This window comes from Haematobia irritans, chromosome 2 (assembly GCF_050003625.1).
Source record: "Haematobia irritans isolate KBUSLIRL chromosome 2, ASM5000362v1, whole genome shotgun sequence".
NCBI lineage: Eukaryota > Metazoa > Arthropoda > Insecta > Diptera > Muscidae > Haematobia > Haematobia irritans.
The window spans coordinates 38,994,675-39,009,002 of record NC_134398.1 but is presented as its reverse complement, the minus strand read 5'-3'; the positions used below and the strand labels follow the sequence as shown (position 1 = coordinate 39,009,002).

Genomic DNA, 14,328 nt, shown 5'->3' with positions numbered 1-14,328 from the left:
CGGATTTTATTGAACTTCAAGAATGTTTTAGCCGAAAAAAGAATGCGATTCTATATTATCGATTTTTTATTTCGGTAGAAAATGTTGTCAAAATTTTATTCTATATAGAATTTTTGCAAAATTTTATTTTTATAGAAAATTTTGTCAAAATTTTATTTCCATTGAAATTTTTGTACAAATTTTATTTCTATAGGAAATTTTTGCAAAATTTTATTTCTATAGAAAAAATTTTGCAACATTTTTTTCTACAGATTTTTTTTGCAAAATTTTATTTCTATAGAAAATTTTTGCAAAATTTTATTTATATAGAAAATTTTGTCAAAATTTTATTTTCTTTAAAATTTTTGATGAAATTTAGTAAAAAGTACCTTTCCGCTCAAAAAATACATTTTTTGTACTTTCTTAAAAATTGTATTTTCCATCCCTGATATCTCGTAAGATTGTTTGTGTTTGTTATTGCGTCATTTATGCTGTTGTTGGTTGTTTTGATTCTAGAGACAATGGAATGTTCCTTGTGTGTTGTTGGTATCTTTTGTGGTGAGAGTTGTTTTTTTGCAATAGCAAGATCAGAAAGGGAACGTGTGTGTGTGTGGAGTTGTTTTTCTTTACGGCAGGTATGTATCCCTTATGACTATTTGTGTCTTTCAGTTTTATTGTTGCATTCAGTTATGTTGATGCATTTATGAAGTGCACACGTGGATTTAATTTTGCAAAATTGTACGTGCGGTATTGGTGTTTATTAATGAAAATACATTTATTTCGAAACATTTTAGAAACTGAGAAGTGAATGATGTGATGTTAGAGGAATCAAAAACGCTTTTTATTGATAAAAAACAAATAACACATTAAGGAACTGTATATTTCTGTTAATATGTTAGTTTAAAATTAGTGCGGATTTTAAATTGATTTACATAAAAAATATACAACATGAGTGGTAATAGGATGATTTACATTTATTCTATATATTCTATTTATCTGGATCACAGGTTGAGAAGCAACCATTTTTTTGAATCTATATTTTTATGTTACAGCAATTCCTACAGGTGAGTACTAAGTTCGAGTTTAGCCGCTAAAATTAAAAATAAATCACTAAGCAAAGTATAAAATTATACGTCTTCGATACAAATTTAAATATAACTTGATGGAGAATAGCCCAAATCAAGTTTTTTATAAACATTATTTTTTATAATGGATTATTAAAGAAAACTTACCATGGAAATTGCAATTTGAGCCGCTAAACTCGAACTTAATATCCACCTTAAATACTAAATGCTATACTGACAAGTGGAAATTATGTCTAATTTTATAACATTTTTTATTTCAATTATATTCTGAGAATAATTTCAATAACGTCCCATTTGTCCATGGATATGATTCCAATAATGTACCTACTGGATGGATTTTTCAATGTGGTAAGTTTTTCTGTAAACGGTATTTTGTCCGTTTTAAATAAAACCAAAATTTCAATTTATTAAAAATTATTTTTTTCACTTGCAGGTAGACAGGTCTCGTAATGGTAATTTTTTGAATATTCTTACTGTTTAATACTAATTAAGCTGATATCCTTATTGGCTCTAGGAAATACTCTTGAAAACCGTAAGTTAAAGATCAATATGAACGATAGAATTAATTAATTAATAATATTTTTCTTATATTTTGTATAACTTCAGATGCCTCTAAGCCAAATCCGCCCAACAAAAGTTAGCCAAAATCGATGAAATTGGACAATTCAATTGAATATAGCAACTTATGCCACATATATCTTTCATATGGATAGAAAACATGGACATTTAAATTAATTAGTTTAGTCCTAATAACATAGAATATTACTCTTTTGAAGAAGCAATTACTAACTACCGACAAGTAAATGCGTCCAACGTACTAATAAAAATATTTCCTTTATTGTATATCATAAGCCATAGTTTTGTGTAATATAATAATAATTCTTTGAAATAAAATACTGGTGGTTATAGAAAATTGACTTGTTTTGTACGAAAATTTCTTAGTTGTATACAGGCTTTTTGTACTTTTGATTCCTCAATTTCTCTACTTTTTTGAAAATTATACCGACAAACAGTTTATTTCAAACCAATTTCTTAATACATGTTTCCCAAAAAATTGTTAATTTTTCCGGATAGCAGGAATATTTTGAATGAGTTTAACTATATTCTTCCCACAGCATAGTAATAATGAACTAAAATACGATGTAATACATGAACTAATTTATAAGAAAATCATGAACTTATCTAGATGAAAAAAATCTTTGGCGCCAAATCATGGTCATTCTTACTATGGGTTAGTTCATTTTTCATAAAAAATAGTAAACTTTTTTTTCGGTGTATCAGTCCATAAAAATATATAGCTCCCATATAAACCGATCCCCAGATTTGACCTCCCGTGCCTTTTGGAGAAGCAAAATTCATCCGATCTGGTTGAAATTTGGTACGTGGTGGTAGTATATGATATTTAACAACCATGTGAGTTGAAATTTGTGGATGACAGTCTTTCGTAGAAGTTTCAACGCAATCCATGGTGGAGGGTACATAAGATTCGGCCTGGCCGAACTTACGGCCGTATATACTTGTTTTTACTAACATTGTGTTCCACCCTAGTGCATTAGCCGACTTAAATTTTATGTCTATAGATTTTGTAGAAGTCTATCAAATTCTGTCCAGATCGAGTGATATATAAATGTATGTATTTGGGACAAACCATTATATATAGCCCTCAACACATTTGACGGATGTGATATGGTATCGAAAATTTAGATCTACAAAGTGGTGCAGGGTATAATATAGTCGGCCCCGCCCGACTTTAGACTTTCCTTACTTGTCGTCCGATATGGCGTCCCACATTATTAACAACAACGACACTTGAAATCTTTCAACTGATCTCTTTGGTTTACTTGAAATATTTGTTTGTTCATAAACTGGTGCAAGCGAATCAAATCCTTGGCTCTTGCGAGTCTAGTACGCATTTTTATCATAAAAAAGTTAGTATTTTTTCTGTGTAGATCTCTGTTTAAAAAATATGTTTGCAACATTCTCCTCAAGAATTTTATTTACTCATATTTCTCATAGGTAAAATAAAAGGCCTTTTATAATGAATTTCTACCCCGCGATTACCATCATAACGTCGTACATATGCATTATGGCAATGTTATGATTCGCTGCCACAGTTGTTTGTTAATTATGCTGCAAAATTGCACTTATCACCTGAATTCTCGTGAATATGTCCCTTTGGCATACAAAACCACCAACCACATCTAGGTGTTGCACACCATTTCACACACATACACACACACTCTACTCGCATACCTATAGCACTCTTCTCTGAATCCTCTCTTATTCAATTGCATGCAAGAGTTATTACATTGGTAATCGTGTGAATTTTTATGCATGAAAATTGTTTGAGTATGAGAGTGTGAGGTTCAATGCCTCAAGCCGTTTGTTGTAGACAAGGCAGAGACTTCTCTTCCTGTCCCGGTAATCAGCCGATTAATTATTAACTTAATAAACAAATGAATGGTCTTGTTGCTGCCATTCTCATCTTACTCAGCAATATGTCATTCATTCGTTCAATCACTAACGATGATTGATAGGCAACCACAATAATGTGAAAGAATATCCATAGAAGTATCTGGTAAAAGATACATATACGTTCAATGTAAATTTAAGATAAATTTCATGTTGTACATTTAATGAGAGATTGAAAAAATGTTTTCCCAAGAACTACGTGAGTGAAGATTAATAGTGAGTAATGTAGTAGTGGTTGTAGTCATTCTAAGGTAACAATAAAAGGAAATGCCCGATATGTGGAGCATGGTTGCTACTCGAGCCAAAAATAATCTACGAAAATATGGAGAAAATTTTACCAAAACAAGTCCATACCAAACAAAACAAAATTATTTTGCAAAATTTTAATTTCTATACAAATTTTTTTTATACCCTCCACCATACGATGGGGGTATATTAACTTTGTTCCGTTTCGTTTGTAACACATCGAAATATTGTTCTAAGACCCCATAAAGAATATATATTCTGGGTCGTGGTGAAATTCTGAGTCGATCTAAGCATGTCCGTCCATCCGTGCGTCTGTTGAAATCACGCTAACTTCCGAACTAAACACTTTATCGACTTGAAACTTGGCACAAGTAGTTGTTATTGATGTAGGTCGGACGGTATTGCAAATAGGCAATGTCGGGCCACTTTTACGTATAGCCCCCATATAAACCGACGCTCAGATTTGGCTTGCGAAGCCTCTTGGAGGAGCAAAATTCATCCGATCCGGTTGAAATTTGCTACATGGTGTTAGTATATAGTCTCTAACAACCATGCAGAAATTGGTCCATATCGGTCCATAATTATATATAGCCCCCATATAAACCGATCCCCAGATTTGGCTTGCGGAACCTCTAAGAGAAGCAAATTTCATCCAATTCGGCACATGGTGTTAGTATATGGCCTCTAACAAGCATGCAAAAACTGGTCCACATCGGTCCATAATTATATATAGCCCCCACATAAACCGATCTCCAGATTTGGCTTGCGGAGCCTCTAAGAGAAGCAAAATTCATTCGATCCGGTTGAAATTTAGTACATAGCGTTAGTATATGGTCTCTAACAAGCATGGAAAAATTGATCCACATCGGTCAATAATTATATATAGCCCCCTCATAAACCGATCCCCTCATTTGGCTTGCGGAGCCTCTAAGAGAAGCAAACTTCATCCGATCCGGCTGATCTCTAACAACCATGTAAAAATTGGTCCATACCGGTCTTAATTATATATATAACCCCCATTTAAACCGATCCCTAGATTTACCCTCCGGAGCTCTTGGAGGAGCAAAATTCATCCGATCCATTTGAAATTTGGTACGTGGTGAAATTTGGTACATTGCGCTTGTATATGGCCGCTAACAACCATGCCAAAATTGGTCCATATCGGTCTATAGTTATATATAGCCGATCACCAAAAATAATCTACCAAAATTTTATTACTATACAAAATTTTGTCAAGATTTTATTTCTATAGAAAATTTTGTACAGAAAATTTTGTCAAAATTTTATTACTACACAAAATTTTGACAAGGTTTTATTTCTATAGAAAATTTTGTCGAAATTAAATTTCTATAGTTTTTTTCAAAATTTGGTGCTATAGAAAATTTTGTCAAAATTTTATTTCTATAGAAAATTTTGTCAAAATTTTATTTCTATAAAAAATCTTGTCAAAATTTTATTGCTATAAAAAATCTTGTCAAAATTTTATTTCTGTAGAAAATTTGGTCAAAATTTTATTTCTATAGATTTTTTTTCAAAATTTTATGTCTATAGAAAATTTTGTCAAAATTGTATTGCTATAGAAAATTTTGTCACAATTTTATTTCTGTAGAAAATTTTGTCAAAATTTTATTTCTATAGAAAATTTTGTCAAAATTTTATTTCGATAGAAAATTTTGTCAAAATTTAATTATTATAGAAAATGTTGTCAAAATTTTATTTCTATAGCAAATTTTTATTTCTATCGAAAATTTTTGTAAAATTTCATTTCTATTGAAAATTTTGTTAAAATGTTATTTGTATAGAAAATGTTGTAAAAATTTTATTTCTATAGAAAATTTTCCCAAAATTATATTTCTACAGAAAAATTTTTGCACAAATTGTATTTCTATAGAAAATTGTGTGCACATATTATTTCTATACAAACATTTTGCAAAATTTTATTTTTATAGAAAATTTTTGCAAAATTTTATTTTGATAGAAAAATTTTTGCAAAATTTTATTTCTTAAGAAATTTTTATTTCTAAAGAATATATTTTCAAAATTTTATTTCTAAAGAAAATTTTGTCAAAATTTTATTTCATATTTGTTGTTTAAATCTCAGCTTAATAACCATTGCGTAGACTAAACTACAAGAGTAGCTTAACCAACAGAGGAAAAGAATGTTTGTCAAATTTATTTGGGCAAAGCCCTATAGACTGCAAGATGGTTGGATGGAAAAACCAAAACCATCAACCAATTATCAGAATAAATTCGGGTAGTTCACTAAACCCAAAGTGAACCACACTTGAACCTTCCCTTCATTGGGTTGGGTGAAATTTTTATAGAACATTTTTGCAAAATTTTATTAATATAGAAAATTTTGTGAAAATATTATTTCTATACAAAATTTTATTTCTATACAAAATTTTTGCAAAATTTTATTTTTATAGAAAATTTTTGCAAAAATTGTATTTATATAGTAAATTTTGTGAAAATATTATTTCTATACAAAATTTTTGCAAAATTTTATTTTTATAGAAAATTTTTGCAAAATTTTATTTTGATAGAAAAAATTTTCCAAAATTTTTTTCTTAAGAAAATTTTGTAAAAATTTTATTTCTAAAGAAAATATTTCCAAAATTTTATTTCTAAAGAAAATTTTGTCAAAATTTTATTTCATATTTGTTGTTTTGATCTCAGCTTAAAAACCATTGCGTAGACTAAACTACAAGAGTAGCTTAACCAACAGAGGAAAAGAATGTTTGTCAAATTTATTTGGGCAAAGCCCTATAGACTGCAAGATGGTTGGATGGACTCACTTTTCGGAATTACCACATTCCTCATCAACATCTTCTACTTGCAGCAAAACCATCAATCAATTATCAGAATAAATTCGGGTAGTTCACTAAACCCAAAGTGAACCACACTTGAACCTTCCCTTCTTTGGGTTGGGTGAACTTTTTTGCAAATAAAATATTTTGCAGAAATTTTACTTCTTAAGAAAAATTTGCAACATTTTATTTCTAAAGGGTGATTCTTTTGAGGTTAGGATTTTCATGCATTAGTATTTGACAGATCACGTGGGATTTCAGACATGGTGTCAAAGAGAAAGATGCTCAGTATGCTTTGACATTTCATCATGAATAGACTTACTAACGAGCAACGCTTGCAAATCATTGAATTTTATTACCAAAATCAGTGTTCGGTTCGAAATGTGTTTATCGACAAATTTTGTTCAGCGATGAGGCTCATTTCTGGTTGAATGGCTACGTAAATAAGCAAAATTGCCGCATTTGGAGTGAAGAGCAACCAGAAGCCGTTCAAGAACTGCCCATGCATCCCGAAAAATGCACTGTTTGGTGTGGTTTGTACGCTGGTGGAATCATTGGACCGTATTTTTTCAAAGATGCTGTTGGACGCAACGTTACGGTGAATGGCGATCGCTATCGTTCGATGCTAACAAACTTTTTGTTGCCAAAAATGGAAGAACTGAACTTGGTTGACATGTGGTTTCAACAAGATGGCGCTACATGCCACACAGCTCGCGATTCTATGGCCATTTTGAGGGAAAACTTCGGAGAACAATTCATCTCAAGAAATGGACCGGTAAGTTGGCCACCAAGATCATGCGATTTGACGCCTTTAGACTACGTCAAGTCTAAAGTCTACAGAAATAAGCCAGCAACTATTCCAGCTTTGGAAGACAACATTTCCGAAGAAATTCGGGCTATTCCGGCCGAAATGCTCGAAAAAGTTGCCCAAAATTGGACTTTCCGAATGGACCACCTAAGACGCAGCCGCGGTCAACATTTAAATGAAATTATCTTCAAAAAGTAAATGTCATGGACCAATCTAACGTTTCAAATAAAGAACCGATGAGATTTTGCAAATTTTATGCGTTTTTTTTTAAAAAAAAGTTATCAAGCTCTTAACAAATCACCCTTTATAGAAAATTTTTGCAAAATTGTATTTTTATAGAAACTTTCTGTAAAATTTTATTTCTATTGAATATTTTGTCAAAATGTTATTTCTGCAGAAAATTTTGTAGATATTTAGTTCTTAAGAAAATTTTGTCAAAATTTTATTTTTATAGAAAAATTTATGAAAATTGTATTACGATAGAAAACTTTTGTAAATTTTTATTTTTATAGAAAATTTTTGCAAAATTTTATTTCTATAGAATTTTTTCCCAAAATTATATTTCTATAGAAAATTTTTGCAAAAATTGTATTTATATAGAAAATTTTGTGAAAATATTATTTCTATACAAAATTTTTGCAAAATTTTATTTTTATAAAAAATTTTTGCAAAATTTTATTTTTATAGAAAATTTTTGCAAAATTTTATTTTGATAGAAAATGTTTGCAAAATTTTATTTCTTAAGAAAATTTTGTAAATATTTTATTTCTAAAGAAAATATTTCCAAAATTTTATTTCTAAAGAAAATTTTGTCAAAATTTTATTTCATATTTGTTGTTTTGATCTCAGCTTAAAAACCATTGCGTAGACTAAACTACAAGAGTAGCTTAACCAACAGAGGAAAGGAATGATTGTCAAATTTATTTGGGCAAAGCCCTATAGACTGCAAGATGGTTGGATGGACCCACGTTTCGGAATTACCACATTCCTCATCAACATCTTCTACTTGCAGCAAAACCATCATTCAATTATCAGAATAAATTCGGGTAGTTCACTAAACCCAAAGTGAACCACACTTGAACCTTCCCTTCTTTGGGTTGGGTGAACTTTTTTTGCAAATAAAACATTTTGCAGAAATTTTACTTCTTAAGAAAAATTTGCAACATTTTATTTCTATAGAAAATTTTTGCAAAATTGTATTTTTATAGAAAATTTCTGTAAAATTTTATTTCTATTGAAAATGTTGTCAAAATGTTATTTCTGCAGAAAATTTTGTAGATATTTACTTTTAGATTTAGTTCTTAAGAAAATTTTGTCAAAATTTTATTTTTATAGAAAAATTTGCTAAAACTTTTGCTAAAATTTATTTCTATAGAAAATTTTTGCAAAATTTTATTTCTATAGATTTCTATATTTTTGCAAAATTGTAATTCCATGAGAAACCTTCAAATTGATAGTGGGAAAATTGCAAATTACAGTCTCCAATCTTACAATCGGAAGTCTGAATGGGAGAATACTCCAAGAAATTTCACTTGGGATATCTAGACAAAAATCCCTTCAACTCAAAGTCTTAGTGAGGTAACCGCGGGATTGATTACTGTTTCTCAGTAAGTAACTGCCAATCAACGTCTGCGCAAAGGCAACTGCAGACCTAAGTGTCAATAACGGACCCAAAAACTATTTTGTTTTTATTAATTAAATTTATTCTATGGTCTCTAAATTGTTTAACTTCAAAATATTAAAATTTTAATAAAACTAACGTTTTTATTTTATCTCTATGTTACAACAATCGTTGCCTGATTATTTTATATTTCTTTTGAAATGGTTTAAATTATGTTCCCTTTTGAATGCAATGTTTCCAGTAGATTATCTCTAAAATTTGTACAATTTCACCTACAAAGTGAAGGTAAGATTAAGATAGAGTTTCTATCTCAGTGTTAGCTTTCGATGGTGTTCATCTAGCATTTCAACTAAAAACTAACTCAGGATATATTTTCTTATATTTGTCACGTCTTTCCATACAATTTAGTATTTGGTTACAGCCAATATCAATAGTTATACACCCAGAGAAAATTTTAACTTTATATGAAACAGATCTTTTCTTAGTAAAAAGTTTTCTTTCATATGGTGCATACTTTTAGGAGTTCAGTAAAATTTAAGGCGTTATGAAAATGGGCTGCCGGCCAGGGCTGCCAATTTTGCCGATTTATCGGCATTTTGACGATTTTTTACTCAAAATATAGCAAATGCCGATTTTCCGATTTTTGCCCCAAAAATGACGATATTAGCTCGGTTAAAAAAATTGGACTAGAAGCGGTTCGTTTACACAATTAGAGGCAGCAAAAGAGAGAATTCATTTGACAATAGTCAGATAGAGAAATTGCAAGTTTTTGCTTGAGATTTCATACATGTAGGATCTATACCTCACTGTTGCCACTCGTGCCAGAAATAATCCAAAGAAATTTGAAGAAAATTTTATCAAAAAATTCCAAATTACACAAATATCTTGAGGTTGTTGATCAAAAGGTTAGTATGTACCAAATTTTTTTTATTGGAAAGAAATGTTTTATATGGAATTTATAGAAAATTTTGTTAAAATTTTATTTCTACATAAAAAGTTGTCAGTTATTTCTATAGAAAACGTTGTTTAAATTTTATTTCTATAGAAAATTTTGTTTAAATTTTATTTCTATAGAAAATTTTGTGAAAATTTTATTTCTATAGAAAATTTTGTGAAAATTTTATTTCTATAGAAAATTTTGTGAAAATTTTATTTCTTTAGCAAATTTTGTCAAAATTTTATTTCTATAGAAAATTTTGTCAAAATGTTATTTCTATAGAAAATTTTGTCAAAAATTTTGTCAAAATTGTATTTCTATAGAAAATTTTGTCAAAATTGTATTTCTATAAAAAATTTTGTCAACCTTTCTATAGAGAATTTTGTCAAAATTTTATTTCTATAGAAAACTTTATCAAGCCTTTATATCTGTAGAAAATTTTTGCACATTTTTATTTCTATAGAATATTCCTGCAAAAATTTATTTTTATAGAACATTTTTGGCAATTATTTTCTATAGTAAATTTTTGCTAAAATGTATTTCTGTGAACATTTTTGCAAAATTGCATTTCTAAGAAAATTGTGCAAAATTTTATTTTTAGTAAAATTTTGGAAAATCGGGTAACACATATGTAAATATTAAAGATCTTTATTTTTAAATAAAAAACTTACTGAAGTAAAACTATATATTAAAAAAAATATTTTTTTATATTATTTTTGGCATAGCATAACATAGCATTGTATAAAAATGTTTTTTTTTTATTATATTTTATTTTTATACAAGACTGAATTCATTATGATTTTGTTGTTGAAATGCATAGTTGTGTTAATTTTCTGTTCTTGTTATGAAATAAATATTGCAGATTTTTTGACGATTTTTTCGGAAAAAAGTGACGATTATTCTTGATATTTTATTGGCAGCCCTGCTGCCGGCAAATTAGTCCCAAAACCCAAATGAAACAAGACCACACAATGAATATGAAATCCATGAAAGTGAACCCCAAAAAAAAATTTAATTGAAGCATGGAACGATTTTCCAAAATAGAATTAGGGTCCATTTTCACTTTTGACTAAAGGACTGTGTGAAAATGAACCCTAACTGATACGCAAAATAAGAAGTTTTAGGTCTTACTGAGGAATCGCCTTAGCTAACATTGCAAACTGTCTATAGGAGAAAGGCTTTAACCCCGGTCACGTTACAAATAATTGAGTTTTATTTGCATAACGCAAACGGACCACGGTTGCTACAGTTGTTAGAATTGTACAAAAATGATAGATTCTGGTAGATTGGAAGAATTCTTGATGTTTTGGTAGGATTTTTCAAAACATTCCTCCCCAACTAAGAGGTAGTTCAATTTACTATAGAAATAAAATTTTGACAAAATTTTCAATAAAAATAAAAATTTGACAACTTTTTCCATACAAATAAAATTTTCACAAAATTTTCTGTAGAAATAAAATTTTAACAAAAATTTCTATAGAAATAAATTTTTGACAAAATTTTTCATAGAACTAATTTGTTATAAAATGTTCTATTGAAATAAAATTTTAATAAAATTTTCTATAGAAATAAAATTTTAATAAAATTTTCTATAGAAATAAAATTTTGACAAAATTTTCTATCGAAATAAAATTTTCTATAGAAATAAAATTTTGACAAAATTTTCTATCGAAATTAAATTTTGACAAAATTTTCTACAGAAATAAAATTTTGATAAAATTTTCTACAGAGAAAAAAAATTGACAACCATGAAACGGACCCCAAAATTGAAATGGAGATCAGGGTTGCCATTTTGGTCTGATTGGTCCAAAAAATTATTAAATTTTAAATTCGGTCCGATGTTCGGACCAAATGGAATTTGGTTGAGTTTGGTCCATTTTCGTCAAATCGTAAATGTTTCAAAATTTTGACAAAATTTTCTGTAAAAATAAAATTTTGACAAAAATTTCTATAAAAATAAAATTTAAAAAAAAAGAAATAGAATTTTGCCAAACATTTTAAATAGGTAAATAAAATTTTATAGATACAAAATTATGTAAAAAATTTTTAAAAGAAATAAAATTTTGCAATAACTTTCTATACACAAAATTTTGGCTAAATTTTCTATAGAAATAAAATTTTGGATAAATTTTCTATAGAAATAAAATTTTGGCTACATTTTTTATAGAAAAAAAAATTTTGGCAAAGTCTTCTATAAAACGAAAAATTTGACAACTTTTTCCATACAAATAAAATTTTCACAAAATTTTCTGTAGAAATAAAATTTTGAGAAAAATTTCTATAGAAATAAAATTTTGACAAAATTTTCTATAGAACTAATTTATTACAAAATGTTCTATTGAAATAAAATTTTAACGAAATTTTCTATAGAAATAAATTATTGACAAAATTTTCTATCGAAATAAAATTTTGACAAAATTTTCTACAGAAATAAAATTTGACAACCATGAAACGGACCCCAAAATTGAAATGGAGATACTTCCCAATAAAAATAAAAATTTGGTGTTTTAGTTGTGCATATAAAAATTTTGAGGTTCTACTTAATTTAGGTTTTGGAAGTAATTTTCATAGGGTCCATATTCATAGCGCCTAAAAAGGAAATTTGGGCTCATCTGAAATTTAAAGGTTCATTTTCATAATGCAAACAGGACCCAAAAATTAAATAGATACTCTCCAAAAAACCCAAAAAAAAATGGGTGTTGTTGGTTTTGGGGTTAATTTTCATGGGACCCATTTTCTTCACGCGTCTTTACAAATTTTTCCCAAAAGTTTCTGTCTTTTTTTCAATCTTAGGAGAAAATCTTAAAACCAGGCCAAAGGCCAGCCACTCAAATAATAATTCCGATACGTTGCAATGCTATTCGAAACAAAAGTGTATATATCTAATTTCCCAAAATTAAAATGAATTTACTCTCCAAAAAACATAAAAATTTGGTGATGTAGTTTTCCATACAATTTTGTTGGGTCCTACTTCATTTAGGGTTTGGGCCTAATTTCTATAGGGTCCATATTGTAAATGCTCAAGCTCAAGAGGGTCATCTTTCCCCACTAATTATTCCAAGCCCGTTCCCTTGGCTGTAATTACGCTAGATAGTAGATAGGGACAGTAGGAATCTCGTTAGACCATTCATGCATATAAATAAACTATCTGTCTGATAGCTGACAGATTAATTCCAGTAACAGTTAATTTTATTGTTTACAAGTTAACATAAGCATTTTGATTTATTGCATTCCCAAAAAGAAATTATTCGTGATTGAGTTCAAGCGTGATAGTGTAATTGCTTTATATTGGGATGGAAAACCTACAAGTGGCTATCTGCCTCATTTGAATGGCCACCAAAATCTTAGGATCCCAATCACGGTTGCCACAGTTGGTAGAATTGTACCAAAAATTGTAGATTTTTTACTGTTCGGTAGATTGGTAGAATTCTTGATGTTTTGGTAGATTTTGCAAAATAGTCCTCTCGAATTAAGACGTACTTCACAAATCTTTTATAGAAATAAAATTTGGATAGAATTTTCTTTGGAATTCAATATTTGATAGAATTTTCTATAGAAATAAAATTTTCACAAAATTCTCTATAGCTGACAAAATTTTATATAGAAATGAAATTTTGACAAAATTTTCTATAGAAATAAAATGTTGACAGAATTTTCTATAGAAATAAAATTTTGACAAAATTTTCTGTAGAAATAACATTTTAACAAAATTTTCTATCGAAATAAAATGTTGACAAAATTTTCTATAGAAATGAAATTTTGACAAAATTTTCTTCAGAAATAAAATTTTGAAAAATTTTCTTTAAAAATAAAAGAAATAAAATTTTGACAAAATACCATAGAAATAAAATTTTGACAAAATTTCCTTTAGGAATAAAATTTTGAAAAATTTTCTATGGAAATAAAATTTGAACAAAATTTTCTTTGGAATTCAATTTTTGATAAAATTTTCTATAGAAATAAAATTTTGACAAAATTTTCTATAGAAATAAAATGTTGACAAAATTTTCTATAGAAATGAAATTTTGATCAAATTTTCTATAGAAATAAAATGTTGATAGAATTTTCTATAGCAATAAAATTTTGACAACATTTTCTGTAGAAATAGAATTTTGACAAAATTTTCTATAGAAATAAAATGTTGACAGAATTTTCTATAAAAATAAAATTTTGACTAAATTTTCTGCATAAATAAAATTTTGATAAAATTTTCTATAGAAATAAAATGTTGACAAAATTTTCTATAGAAACGAAATTTTGATAAAATTTTCTTTAGAATTCACCTTTTGACAAAATTTTCTATAGAAATAACATTTGGAAAATATTTTCTATAGAAATTCAAATTGTAACAAAATTTTCTTTAGAAATAA

General features: G+C 28.1%; 1 long non-coding RNA gene across 1 annotated transcript; it reads left to right on the top strand.

Annotated features, from left to right (window-relative positions):
* The first annotated feature begins 1,295 nt into the window (after window positions 1–1,295).
* Window positions 1,296–1,977, top strand: LOC142227486 (uncharacterized). The gene is made up of 3 exons (XR_012719858.1): window positions 1,296–1,412; window positions 1,498–1,596; window positions 1,671–1,977. It is a non-coding gene; the product is annotated as an uncharacterized LOC142227486 (long non-coding RNA).
* Window positions 1,978–14,328: the final 12,351 nt, after the last annotated feature.